General features: G+C 49.8%; 1 protein-coding gene across 1 annotated transcript in view; it reads left to right on the top strand.

Moving 5' to 3' along the window:
• The window catches only part of MED29 (mediator complex subunit 29), a 40,676-nt gene that overhangs the window by 5,257 nt on the left and 20,726 nt on the right, over positions 1 to 14,693 (top strand). The window lies entirely within an intron of this gene.

Raw genomic sequence — 14,693 nt, 5'->3', positions numbered from 1 at the left:
CCGTGCCAGCATGGCAATCAGTCCGTCGAAGCCAACTGCCTTTTCTCTTGGCATGTTCTTTGGGTGTGTATGTGTCCTCCTCCATTTCTTTGGGTGAGATTTCTATCATTGCCAGCTTTGCCTTGGTCTCTGTGCAATGGTGAAATCCAATTTTTTTTACTACCAGTTCTGTGGGTGTGGCTTGGTGGGCGTGGCTTGGTGGACGTGGCAGGGGAAGGATACTGCAAAATCCCCATTCCCACTCCACTCTGGGACCAGCCAGAGGTGGTATTTGCAGGTTCTCCAAACTGCTTAAAATTTCCGCTACTGGTTCTCCCGAACCAGTCAGAACCTGCTGGATTTTAGCCCTGTCTCTGTGGGTCCTAATTGCTCATGATTATCAAGAGCAAAATCTCTCCCTTTGGTACCAGAAGTGGATCCCTCCAAGGCATCTGCGCACCCTTCAGCTTCAGCCTGTGAGGTTGTTCATGGGGCTGCCTCACGCTGAGCCAAGCCCTTGGCCTGAGGAACTCACAGCCTCCTCGGCTGTTCCCGAAGCACACCTGGCTCCAAACCCTTTCCATCCAGAGGTGCCCAGGGATGGGGTCACAGGCCTTCCGCACACCACGTTGGAGTAGGCAAATCTCCCCCAGCAGCAGCCCCCTCCCCTGGGGATGAACAGGGGACCTGCCTCCTCTAGCCAAGCCTCCTGCAGAAGGAGGCTGCCCTGCCATTGGGGTGAGGTCCTCTGTTGTGGGGGGACACACACACCCCACGGAGAAGGCAAAATTGGACAGAAGGAACTGGGCATCCAACTGGGCAGAGTCCCTGGAGCTGGAAAGATTTGGGGGTGTTTGACGTTGCTCCTGGGGGGTTGGAGAAAGACAAGCGGGCTGACTGGCTGCCCCACTTAATTCCTCCTGCAATTTTGCAATCTTTTGCTCCAGGCATGGGAGCAGAAGGAGGCAGGACGTTCAGTTCTTGCCACGGACGCCCAGTTGCATCAGCAGAAGTCAAGGAGCTTTTTCCTTCCTTTCTGGTTGTCCAAAGTTTCTGCATGCAGCTCGGTGGCTTCTCTCCAGAACAACCCTGCCTCCTTCCCCCCCCCCCCCCACTGACCCTCCTCCTGTTGCAAGGGCAGGCAGAGGGACAGGAAGCTCCGGCAACCAGCCACAGAACACCCTGTTCTAAGCCGGTTTGGCTGGGCCTCGTTTTCCCCTCTTTGGAAGCCAAGGGAGGCGCTGAGCTATTGGAAAAATCCAGCCGGTGCCAAGCCACAAGCTGGGAGCTGTGTCAGCAGGCAAAAAGTTCCCTCTCTGGGATTTCTAAGGCAGCTTTTCCCCGTCCCCCAGGTGGAGGGGGGGGGGCGTTCCCCGGAATAGCACAGCCCTTTTTTAATCCAAAGGGAATAGGACTGCAAGGGACCTTGGAGGTCTTCTAGTCCAACCCCCTGCTCAAGCACGAGACCCTCGACCATTTCAGACAAGTGACTGTCCAGACTCTTGAAAGCCTCCCGTGATGGAGCCCCACAACATCTGGAGGCAAGCAGTTCCACTGGTGAATTGTTCTCGCGGTTAAGAAATTCCTCCTTATTTCTAGGTTGCTTCTGTCCTTGATGAGTTTCCAGCCATTGCTTTTTGTCCTGCCTTCAGGTGCTTTGGAGAACAGGGTGACCCCCTCTTTTTTATGGCAGCCCCTCAAATATGGGAAGATGCTATCCTTCATCCCTAGCCCTTCTCTTCCTTAGACTGGACATCCCCGGTTCCCTCAACCATGCATCATGCAATTTAACCCCCAAGCCGCTTGCCATCTTCCTATCTCTTCTCAGCACCTATTTTGTATCCTCGTGACCAAATCCGGGGCTCCATGGCTTCAAAGGGTTTTTGAAGACTGTCCGTGCTGAAGGAAAAGTTGAGAACCGCTGGTGTTGGGCTTCATCCCACCTGCTTCCACCAGCCCAGGCAAGCAGTCAGTGGGGAGAACTAGATTCACTTCTTATCCGGTTTGTTACAACTGCGATTCAGTTCACATCGGCAGTGTTTCACTTAACAACTGGGGCAAAAAAAGGTCATAAAATCATGTGTGACTCGCTTAACAATCTCCTTGCTTAGCAAGGGAAATTCTGGTCCCAATTGTACGTCGAGGCCCACCTGTGCTCAGTTTGCATGCCTCCGCTGTCTCCAAGTGATCCGCGTGTCCCCCGCTCTCTACAGTTTGTCGTTGCTGCAAATTGCAAAGGGGACGCTGAGGCACGCGCACCTGCCCTGGCCGTTAGTGGTCCTGACAAGGCAGGAGCAGCCCTGCCCGACCTGGGAGCTGAGGGGAAAAAAGCATGATTCACACGTTCTGAGGTCGTGGAGGCCTCACCTCAGGGCTTCCTTTGACTTTAAGCCCAATAACCTTCCCGGCTGCAGGCTGAAGCTCCCATGTTTTGCTGAGCAAAGGTGAAACCACACCACGCAATTCACAATCCTGCCTCCCTCGTGTGGCCAGCTGTGGGGCTTCCCCCCCCCTCACTGCAGGTGGCAGTGCAAAAACGGTGACACGTGGCCTTCCTCTCCTTTTTTTTAAAAAAAAAAGATTGTCTTGTTTAGTTTTGAGCCAAGCCAAGCCAACAAGCATCTATTTTGGGTCACCTGGTTTGAGGACAGGTGAGCCTTCGCCCTGGTTAGCATTTCCTGCTTTGCAAACATGCCCCTTAAAGGGAGAAGAAAGTGCCCTGGAAGAAGTGAACTGAAGGGCTAATGATTTTTTTGGGGATGTGTGGAGGGGGTTGGACCTCTGTATGCTGGCAGGCAGCTTCAGATTATTTTTATAGCACTTTGATCAAACATCTTTTAAGGATACAGCTTCAAGCACTAGCTTCCTGCAGTGTGCCTTCTGACCTGTAGGCGGGGCCCAAGAGCAAACCTTGGAAAGACCACTGGGTGCCCATTTTCATATGAATGCAAAATCTTGGAGTTGGAAGGGACCCTGGAGGTCTTCTAGTCTGACCCCCTGCTTGGGCAGGAGATCCTATACCATTTCAGCCAAATAGTTGTCCAGTCTCTTCTTAAAAACCTCCAGTGATGGAGCAGCCACTCCAGGAGGCAAACCCTTCCACTGGTGCAGGGGTCTCCAACCTTGGTCCCTTTAAGACTTGTGGACTTCAACTCCCAGCAAAGCTGGCTGAGGGACTCTGGGAGTTGAAGTCCACAAGTCTTCAAGGGACCAAGGTTGGAGACCCCTGCACTGGTGGATTGTTCTAATGGGAAATACCGGGAAATTCCTCACCAAGTCCTAGGTTGCTTGTCTACTTGTTTGGTTTCCGTCCATTGCTTCTCGTCCAGGTGCTTTGGAGGATAGGCTGTCCCCCTCCTCTCTGTGGCAGCCCCTAAATATTAGAAGGCATATATGCACCAACAAGTGGCCACGCTAAGGGCCGTAAGTCTCCGTAAAACGAGCAAAAAAGGTTCCAAGCCTGATTGAAGGGACAATGCTAATAATGGTGGCCGGTCATTGCCTGTCCCTACAACAAAGTCTTCACCCGGTGGCAAAGATGCTAAAAGACGCCATGCGGCCTTGGAGTGCCAATTTTCAAAGGCTCAGCAGCAAGCCCCAAACCAATCACCAGTGTTGGTCCCTATTTCAGATACAGGGCTACAAGGCCCACAAGTAACCCCTTCTCTATCAAGGCAGCGTTCTAGGACCAACACTCTTCATACTATACATAAATGACCTTTGTGATCATATAATAAGTAACTGTGTTCTCTTCACCGGTGATGTTAAACTATTTAACACTACCAACAGTGCTGCTACCCTTCAAAAAGACCTTGACAATTGGCAACTCCAAATCTCAGCCAACAAATGCTCTGTCTTGCACATTGGCCAAAAAAAATCAGAACACAAAATACAAGCTGGACGGATACGACTTAACAGATGACCCTCACTCTGTCAAGGATCTTGGAGTACTCATCTCAAATGATCTAAATGCCAGAGCTCGCTGTAACAGAATTGCCAAAAAAGCTTTAAGAGTTGTTAACCTAATCTTGCGTAGTTTCTTCTCCGGTAATATTGAACTGCAAACCAGGGCATACAAAACTTTTGCCAGACCAATTCTTGAATACAGCTCATCTGTCAGGTAACTGCATATCGGACATTAATACAATTGAATGAGTCCAGAGATATTTCACAAGAAGAGTCCTCCACTCCTCTGCTTGCAATAAAATACCTTATGCCATCAGACTCGAAATTCTGTGTTGGCTTTTGGACAAGAAAGCAGTTTGCGTGGTTGTTCAGAGAATCTGGCTTCCCCACGGACTTTACTTGTCAGAAGGTCGCAAAAGGGGATCACAGGTAAATCACGTGACCATAGGAAAGGTGGTAACTCTGAAAAACAGTCATAAGCCACTTTTTTCAATGTCGTGGTAACTTTGAACGGTCACTAAACGAACTGTTGTAAGCTGAGGACTTTGTTCTGATCCTAAGTGTGCAAAGGAATAAATCTCTAAGGACTAAGGTCCACATATGAGTGTGTAGGATCTACAAACGGGGTGCATCTGTCTTGCAACCTGGGCCAAGGTGTGTTTCTGCTGGGGTGGTCGCCGAAGAGAGTCTGGCCTCCATTCAAACCAGACCGTCCTCCTCCACAGCCCAAACCTGCCTCCCCTCCTTCCCAGACACACACACACACACACCCGCCAGGGGGTCGCATAGGCTTCCGGCTTCCCAAGGGGCTCCCCTTCCCAGGTTTATTCCCCAACACCTTCGGGCGGGGCAAATGACCGGCGGGAGCGCCTGGAGGGCAGAACTCTGCGCATGGCTAGGAGCTAGCTTGGCTAAGGAAAAGGAAAGTGGGGGGCGCCCCCGAGGGGCCAACGGGTTCTCCCCCCCTCCCCGATTTCCTGCTAAGCCGAAGGAAGGAACCGCGACCGACCCCTGATTACATCGCGTCTCAGGAGTCACCCACATAAACCCGGTGCCCGCGTGAATAAAGGCGCTTAATCAGGGTTTAGTAAGCAGCCTTAGTAACTCCGAAGACAATGGGGCTGGGCTGGGCAGGGAGGCGGCCGCCTTGCGAGGGGGCTTCTCTCCCCTGGCTTCGGCGGGGCTGCTCCGACGGATGCCCGGCCGGGCGGGGGTCAAACCATTTTCGCCCCTCCGCTCCTGCCGGGCGCTTCGTGGACGCCGGAGCGGAGCCCCCCGACTCCTGGACGCCCCGGCCTTTGCTGCACCCCCCCGGCGGCCGAACGAGGGCAGCCCTGCTTGGCTGAGCTCGCGCTCTCCACCCGGGCTTTAGGGGAATCGCTAGCGCGAAGCCGCCGGGAGCAACCCCGGCACAGTCAAGGAGGCGATCGCTTCGGGAGAGTTTGGGAAAGCCTTCGCTTCAAAGGGCGGGGGAGGAAGAGGGAGGGGTCGCGAGCAGGGCCACAGACCCTCCATGTCTATGTCTATGTGCCTGTCTGTCTTCTGTCTGCATTCATCCATCCATTTATATACCCACCTGTCCAGCTGTCTGTCCACCTGTCCATCCATCCATCCATCCACCCACCCATCCATTTATCCATCCATCTATCTACCCACCCACCTATCCAACCAGCCGTCCGTCTGTCCGTCTCTCCACTCATCCATCCATCCACCCATCAACTCCTACAATTCCTTAGGCAGCTGTGTTGGCTGGGGAATTCTGGGAGTGAAAGTCCACAAGTCTTAAAGGTGCCAAGTTTGGAGAACCCTGTCTAGGCAAGGGGAGGGCAGACTTGCCAACTTTAAGGCCCATGGATTTCAGCTCCCAGAATTCCCCAGTTGGCCCCCTCCTTGTTTTCCCCAAGTCTCTGCGCCTGCTTATCTTGTTTTGCCCTTCAGGGTTCAAGGTTATGTTGGCCGGGTGGCAAAGCGGAACCGATTCTTTTTTTTTTTCATGGTTTATTGTAAACTATCTTCTCAGCGCCTGCATCCTGGCTCCCTCCCCCCCCCACCCGTTTCCCCCACCCACCACCCCATCCAAACAATGCACTTTCCCAGCCGCTCAGCCCCCATGAAATTGCAGCCAGAGGGCTGGGATGAGTCATGGGTGTCTTGAGGAGGCCAGACGCTGCCATTTGTCGAGGGTTTTCCCAGCACTTGGGCTGCGAGTGCGAGAAGCGGTTGTGGCAGATGGAGGAGGATGACTGGGGAGACAAGCAAGGGCCCAGGACCCCCCCTCCTCTGCTGCCAAAGAGGCTATTCACGGTCACTTGAATGCCGGCCGATTTCTTAACCAATCAGAGTCAGTCTTAAAGCGAAAAAGATTATTTATTTATTTTATTTATTTATTTATTTGATTTTTATACCACCCTTCTCCCGAAGGACTCAGGGCGGTGTACAGGCAGAATAAAACAAACAATACAAAATACAATTAAAATGCAATTTAAAAAAACTTATTTAAATTAGCCTGACAATTTAAAAATTTACCATACACTAAAAAACCCCATTTAAAATTAATAAAATTTGACATTTAAAATTCAATTTAAGCCAGCCCCGCGCGGATAAAAAGGTGTGTCTTCAGTGGTTCATCAGACAGTCAGCCAGATGCTTAGACTGAATTTGGCATTTTGGTCCACCCATCAAGTCCTCCCCAAGGACCTGAGACAGGCAGATGTTGGTCTGGTTGGTCTTAACTTGGGTCTAGTCACAGGAAGCTGTTCCAAGTGGAGCCATCTTTGGCAATTGACCAACGTTGGGTTTGTCAATGACGAAGGTGTTCAAGTATTCAGATAATAAATCATGATTATGGTTTGTTGCACTGTCAGCCAGATGTTTAGACTTGATCTGGCATTTTTAGCCAACACTCAAGTCTTTCCCAAGGACAGATGGCAGAGGCAGATGTGGCTGCTTGGTGGCATTAAAGGTCTCGTCGCAGGATGGAAGCTGTTCCGAATCAAGCTGCCTTTCGCAATTGACTTGATTTTCTCAGTGCCGACGGTGCTCAATTATTATGGGAAATGTTATGGGTTTTTTTAGCCAGATCATTATTGAATAAATTGGGGGGGGAGGGCAATTCACACATGTGCGACTCCAGGCAGTTTACAACATGACAAAATAGGCACACAGGTAGTCCTCAAAACAATTCATTTAGTGACCATTCGAAGTTACACCGGCACTGAGAAAGGTGATTTATGGTCATTTTTTACACTTACGACTGTTGCAGCATCCCCAAGATCGTCATCCAAATTTGGACGTTTGGCAGCTGGTTCATATTTATGACAGTTGCAGCTTCCCGGGGTCACATGATCCCCTTTTGCGACCTTCCGACCAGCAAAGTCCATGGGAAGCCAGATTCACTCAACAACCATGTTATTCCCTTAACAACTGTGGCAAGAACGGTCGTACAATGGGGCACTTAACAAAGTCTCACCAAATGGTATAGCAACCACAGCTGTGTGATGGAAACTCCACTGGCTTTCATGCGCATCCCTCCTTGGACCCCTGGACGGGCAGGCGGGAGCCCACCCTCAGCACATGCTCAGAGGCAAGGCGTGCGTGCGGTTGACCCCATCAACTCTGGCACCGCACACCGGTTGTACAAGGCAGCCTGTGGGTGCTCCTGCCTTACAAAAGGATCTGGGGGGGGGGCGACACACGCTGGGCCCTTTGGGGACAGGAACTCTTCTCTTTGGAGCCCCAATCAAAGGGGGTGGGGCTCTGACGGGCGCTTCTGTTGGTCTCTGGTTGGTTTGTTGTGTTTTGAAGTGGGGGGATTGCGCAATTGAAAGCTGTGTGGGTCCATCCATCCGTCATGCTCCCGTGTGCTGTCTTTGCCAGCGCAATTTCCTGTGTGCATCAGCCACTTCCCCACCAGGCAGGAGAGGAAGTCAGCCATCGGTTGTGCGATATTCCTCTGCGGTGTCATTTGTGGGGCCTTACGCAACACGCACAAAGGAGAAGTGACCAGGATGAAGAGAGGAAGCGAAAGGCGCCTTTCCCATCATTTGGAGGGAAGCGATTTTTTCCCCCCAGAATCCTTCAGGTGCTCAGCTGGGCAGCCCCTCTTTTCCCAGAAGCCTTTGGGGGAGGGTCCCTTCTGGGAAAGTCAGCGGGAACCACACTGAGTTTGGACCTCTTCTGCTCTTGGGATAAGACGGGGGCCAGGAGGGGGGCAGTGCATTTCATCAGTCAAACAATGAAAACGAATCTGGTTTACAGGTAGTCCTCAACTTACAACAGTTTGTTTAGTGACTGTTTAAAGTTGCAAGAGCACCAAGAAAAGAGACTTGGGACCTTTTTACACACTAACAACCGTTGCAGCATCCCCGAGGGGCCCATCATCCCCCTTGATGACCTTCTGACAAGCAAAGTCAATGATGGGGGGGAGCCAGATTCACTTAACGACCGTTTTTTTTACAACTGCGGTGATTGACTTAACAATGGCAAGGAATTCAGTAAAATGGCAAAATTCAAAATCAGCATTAATTTTGTGAATCCAACTTAAAAACTGCCTTGCTCAGCGGCAGAACCTTTGGGGCTCCATTGTGGCCATAAGTCGAGGACCACCTCTATCCCCCCCCCCTCACCCACCAGTCCATGTTCCCCATATCCTTATCAGCCTCCCTGCCCTCCCCCCAAAAAGGAAGGAGAGAGAGGCCGAAGGCAGAGGGAAGATGGACCCGAGCAGAGATCGGCCCCGTGTTTAGAATCGGAACCGAGCTGGAAGGGACCTTGGAGGTCTTCTAGTCCAGCCCCCTGCTGTTGGTCGCATAACTCTGGTCATGGTCCCATGGGCTGCCTTGCGCTCCCTGGGTTCGGCCCGTAAGCCCTTAACCGACACGCTGGCCTCTTTTACGTGACGCAACACCTCCCACCATTTTTCTCAGGTGATGACACACAGACCGGCCTGGTTCAGGAATCGGGATTCCAGGGTCGAGGCTCATGCCAGGCTGCTCCCTCCAGGGGCTCTGAACGGATCTCCTCCGAGAACAAAACAAACAAAAACCCAGAGGAAAAGGCCGGCCAAACTTTTCCCATCCCTTTTTCGGCAGCTGGAAACATCAATTGTGCTTCCAAGGATGCTAAGAAAGGGACTGTCGAGAAAGGCCGCTTCCTGCAGGAAGTTACTGTAATTTTCAACCGGGTTTATATTATTCCTGCCTACTTTTCTTGCCAACATTTTCCTGTTGTGTACTGTTTTTATATTTTGACGTTTGACGGTACACTGCCCAGAAATGCCACTCTGGGGGCTGTTCAAAAAAGCGAATAATAAATGGGCAAACAAACAAAAACTTATATAGGTAGTCCTTGGCTTACGACCACAATTGAGCCCAAAATTTCTGTGCTTAAATGAGACATTTGTTAATTTGCCCCATCTTACGGCCTTCCTTGCCACAGTTGTTAAGTGAATCACAGCAGTCGATAAGCTAATAACACGGTTGTTAAGTGAATCTCGCTTCCTCACTAACTTTGCTTGGCAGAAGGTCACCAAAAGGGGGTCACGTGACCCTGGGGCACAGCAATGGTCGTAAGTATGAACCATTTGCCAGGCATCTGAATTTTAATTACATGACTATGCGGAGGTTGCAATTTTGTAATGGTGAAAAATGGTCATAAATCAATTTTTTCAGTGCCTTCAAACGGTCACTAAATGATTTTTTTGTAAGTCAAGGACTACCTGTATTTGAGATTCCCTCCAAAACAAATCTAAAAAGCACATCCAAACTCTTCCTGGATCAGCCCAACACATTTTTTGGTCTCTCTCTCTCTCTCTCTCTTTTATTAATTAATTAATTAATTCATTCATTCATTCATTTATTTTGTTGTGCTTATGCGGTGTATATTGGAGACGGTGACCCTTTGAGAGCTGGAGGCAAGGAAACTCCATTTCTTTCCATTTCAATGTTTTCAATGTCTGCCGATGGTTGTGCATTCAAAGTGACAATGAAGTTATTATTCCAGATAAACCCGGCTAGGTGAAGCAAGCCAGGCGCACCTTTTCTAGGAAAAGCTCCTTTCCCCCCTATTTGGCTCAGCCTGAAGCACGAAAGGCTGGAGTGGGAACTGCCGGTCCAGCTGCTGGGAGTTTTTCTCCCTTCCACGCAGGCACGTGACCCAAACACCAACTCTCCTTGCCACAGGCTGCCCAGGCAACCCCCTCCAAATATTCCCCACTCTTTTCACCTCTCCCCTCCCCTCCCTCCCCTCCCCTCCCCTCCGGCAGCAAAAGGGGTTTTTCCATCCATTACAGAGCAGCCTGCCAGGGAATTCCCCAGCTCGGAATCTCGGAGCTCCTCCTTTCAAGCTTTGCCCTGCCTGGGAGGATTCCTGATTCCTGGCAGAGGCTCATCAGCACCCGGGAAAAAGGCAGACACCTCCCCTGCCGAACACAGTGGGGTCCCCCGGGTGGAACTCCCCTTCTCTCCTTCCCAGAAATTACATGGCTTCTTAGTCCTGCTTTTTTCTTTCCCCCCCAAAGAGAAACCTAATTTTGCTCTTCATTCTGCCTTGCACCCCCAAAGCCTTTAAACTGCCCTCTTGGGCTGCGGCAGAATTCAAAGCAATACAAGGTAGCTTACAACAGTTCGCTTAGTGACCATTCAGAGTTACAACGGCATAGAAAAAAGGGACTTACGAGCGTTTTTCACACTTACGACCTTCGCTGCATCCTTGTGATCACGCGATTGAAATTCAGAGGCTAGACAACTGGCTCGTATTTATGACGGTCGCAGTGTTCCCGGGTCATGTGATCCCCTTTTGCGACCTTCTGACAAGCCAAGTCGATGGGGAAGCTGGATTCACTTAACGACCAGGTTACTAACCTAACAACTGCATTGATTCCCTTAACGATTGTGGTAGGAAAGGTCCTAAAATGAGGCAAAATTCACTTAACAAATGTCTCGCTCAGCAACAAAAATTTGTTTGGTCATAAATCGAGGAGTATGTATAATTGCGTAGCGGAGGAGGCAGCCCAGATCCCCTCCCTCACCTAGTGGGACATGATCGAGAGCAGAGTGTGGAGCCCCCCCCACCATGTCATGACATTGGTTTTTTTTAAAAAAGCCTGACCTCAAGACCCCTCCAAGCAATTCACCCCTGCAGAAGGCACGATAGTCGCCCCCCTACAAACACCTGGACCCCAAGGAGCATTTTCAACCTGATCACAGAGGAGAATTAAGCAGGAGTAGAGAATCGGAGCTTAATCAGCTGAACCCCAGTTTTTATCCTGTCTGACCCCCGGCGCTATGGCTCTTCCCCCAATCCCTCCAACCTGCTTATGGGATGCCTGCACACAAGTATTTGAATTGTATGGATGTGCGTGCGTATGGATGTATGTATATATGTATGTATGTATGTATGTATGTATGTATTTATTTATTTATTTATTTATTTATTTATTTAAATTTGTATACCGCCCTTCTCCCAAAGGACTCAGGGCGGTTCACAGCCAATAAAACCACAATACATATAATACACATTAAAAACAGTATAAAAAACTAAATCAATATACGGCCTAAAAAGTTTTAAATACAATTAAAAAACCCATTTAAAAGCCCCAATTTAAAACCCCAATTTAAAACTACATTTAAGCTACTCCTGCACGTCGAAACAACGTCTTCAGCCCGCGGCGGAAGGTCCGGAGGTCGGGGAGTTGACGGAGCCCCGGAGGCAGCTCGTTCCAGAGGGCAGGAGCCCCCACAGAGAAGGCCCTCCCCCTGGAGGTCGCCAGCCGACATTGTCTGGCCGCCGGTATCCGAAGGAGGCCCTCTCTGTGAGAGCGCAGTGGTCGGTGTGAGGCTACCGGTGGCAGTAGGCGGTCCCATAGATACCCCGGTCCTAATCCATGGAGCACTTTAAAGGTGATAACAAGCACCTTGAATTGGACCCGGAAGATCACTGGGAGCCAGTGCAGACTGCGCAGGAGAGGTGTCACATGGGAGCCACGAGGTGCTCCCTCTATCACCCGTAATATTTATTTATTAAATGCATATGCCACCCGTCTCACTAGCCAAAGTGATTCTGGGCAGCTTACAATGCCATAATCACACAAATGTAAAAAAAAACAAAAAACATTAACATTAAAATTACCAACCATTAAATAGGTAACCACCCATCTCAGGGAAATCAATCTGGGAGGCTCACAATAACTGAACCCAGCAATTGCTCAGCCAGCGCATGGCTCTCCCGCTGAGCTGAATCTCACATAGTCCTGGGTGCTCTCTGAGCTGCCAAACTAGATAACATCATCAGAGCTAGAAGGGAGTGGAGTGTGTAGGGAGGACGAGGAGGACTGTTGGGTCCTTGGCGCTCTCTGAGCTTGGTGGTTTTCTTGCAAACATTTCATGATCCAACTAGGGGACATCATCAGTGCTAGAAGGGAGTGGGGTTTAACCCAACACTGATGGGGTTAGCTAGTTTGGTAATGAAATGTCTGCAAGAAAATTGACTAAGCTCAGAGAGCACCAAGGACCCCACAGTCATCATCGTCATTCTCCTCCTCCCCCTCCCTCCTGCTCTCTGCAAACTCTTCCCCTTCTAGACTTGATGATGTTACCTAGTTTGGTAATGAAACGTCTGCAAGAAAACTAGTAAGCTCAGAGAGCACTAAGGATCCCCACATTTCAACCCAGAGCTACCAATACTCTCTCCCAGCGTTCCTTCAACTCCCCTTTGAAGCCATGTGGGTTGGTGTGCACCCCAAACCTTTCATGAGGAGCTGCCGCTGCGTCCCCACAGAGACCTTTCTCAAGACCCCCAACTCTCCTCCTTCCTCCATTCCAGATTTCATTTCAACATGAGAAGCCCAGGACAGCCCGGGGCCAGCAGAAAAATCTGGTCATGCGCTGTGCTTAATATAGATCAGTTTTGCTCAGACTTGAACCTGTGGTTTTCTCGGAGATCAGTGAGGATATGGGAAGTTAGGGATTTTTGGGGGGATGTGGGGCTAAAGACGCAGATTCTCCTGCGTAGTCAGGCTGGTTGGAATGATGCGTGGAAGTCCTAGCTCAGCTGGTGACACGTCACGTCTGCCTTTTACATGACAAAGGAGACATGCCTGTTTGCTTATTAAGCAGTTTAAAGGAAGCTTATAAACAAAAGGAAAGAACTGGGAAGATGACTAAAACAACAAAATACGAGAAGTGCAATAAGTAAAGGGCTCTTGGATATTGGACTATTGGACTTACAACTGCAATTGAGCCCCAAAACATATGTTATTAAATGAGAAATTTGTTAAGTGAGCTTTGCCCCATTTTACGACTTTCTTGCCATATTGGTTAGCTGAATCACTGCAGTTGTTAAATTAGTAACATCGTTGTTAAGTTTTATTTATTTATTTATTTATTTATTTATTTATTATTTAGATTTTTATACCGCCCTTCTCCCGAAGGACTCAGGGCGGTGTACAGCCAGATTAAAACAGTGCAATATACAAATTAAAACAACAGTTAAAATAACATATTATATAACTGGCCGAAAATTAAAACTGTCAAATTTGTGAATCTGGCTTCCTCATTGACTTTGCTTGTCAGAAGGTTGCAGAAGGGGATCACTGTGACCCTGCAACCGTCATAAATACGAGTCCATTGTCAAGCATCTGAATTTGGATCGTGGGACCACAGGGAGGCTGCAACAGTCGTAAGTGTGGAAACCGTTCATAAGTCTGATTTTTCAGAGCCCTCCTAACTTTGAACGGTCACTAAACAAACTGTTGTAAGTCGACGGCTTTCTCTACCAATCCCTGAGTGATGTGACTCCCTAGAGCCGAATGTTACATACATCAGATTTACTCTTGAGAGAAGAGACAGACAGACAGACAGACAGACCTCAGATTAGGGGAGCCTCTGGACTCTCACCCACCCCTCAAGGAGGCCCAGAAACAGAAAAGTTTTCATTTCAACATTTGGGAAGTTTCAGTAGAAGCCTCCTTTGACTTCTGGAGTCCCCACAACCGACTTCCACAGTTGGTGGTTTGCCGTGTCAGTGAGTTCACGTCCTTTTGCTACTGGGAGTGTCCCGGAGTAAAATTCCCTTGATTGGGAAAACCTGTCTGGATCCTTTTGGGAGTTTGTGCCTTTGTGTGCTTGTGTGGGTGTTAAGTGTGCCTCCCTGTTCCAAGGTCAACTCTTTGCTGCGTAAGCGACTTTTCACACAATCTTTACTGACTCTCTCTCGGGAGTTACTCATGACACCTGAAAACCAGTCGCATCCGGGGCTGCTCCCTCCCTTGACGGCAGTGCCAGCAACAAATACAGGCAGTCCTCGACTTACGACCACACCATGGAGCCCCGGCCCCAACCTGAAAGGACCCACCCACCCCGCCACAGGTCCAAACTTAAAAGACTCCACCAGGCTGTGAGTCCTCTGCAGCAGGGGCTCTGCAACCTTGGCCACTTTAAGCCTGGCGGACTTCAACTCTCAGAATTCCCCAGCCAGCAAAGGTGGGAGTTGAAATCCTCCAGGCTTAAAGTGGCCAAGGTTGCAGAGCCCCTGCTGTACAGAATTCTTCCCTGAGCTCATGAGAGAGAAGATTTAGTAAAATAACCGAATAGCTGAGTTGGAAGAGACCTTGGAGGTCTTCTGGTCCAACCGTCTGCTCAACCAGGAGAGCCTAGATCAGGGGTGTCCAATCTTGGAAGCAGAGCTGGCTGAGGAATTCTAGGAGCTGAAGTCTACAAGTCTTAACCCTCCCCAGTTGGACACCCTTGTCCTACAACATTTCAGATAAATAGTTCTCCAATCTAATGGTTCTCGGAACTAAAGAGAAATTT

Source organism: Ahaetulla prasina, chromosome 10, assembly GCF_028640845.1.
Source record: "Ahaetulla prasina isolate Xishuangbanna chromosome 10, ASM2864084v1, whole genome shotgun sequence".
NCBI lineage: Eukaryota > Metazoa > Chordata > Lepidosauria > Squamata > Colubridae > Ahaetulla > Ahaetulla prasina.
Note: the sequence above shows the minus strand (reverse complement) of the source record. Positions and strands in the feature narration are given on the sequence as shown.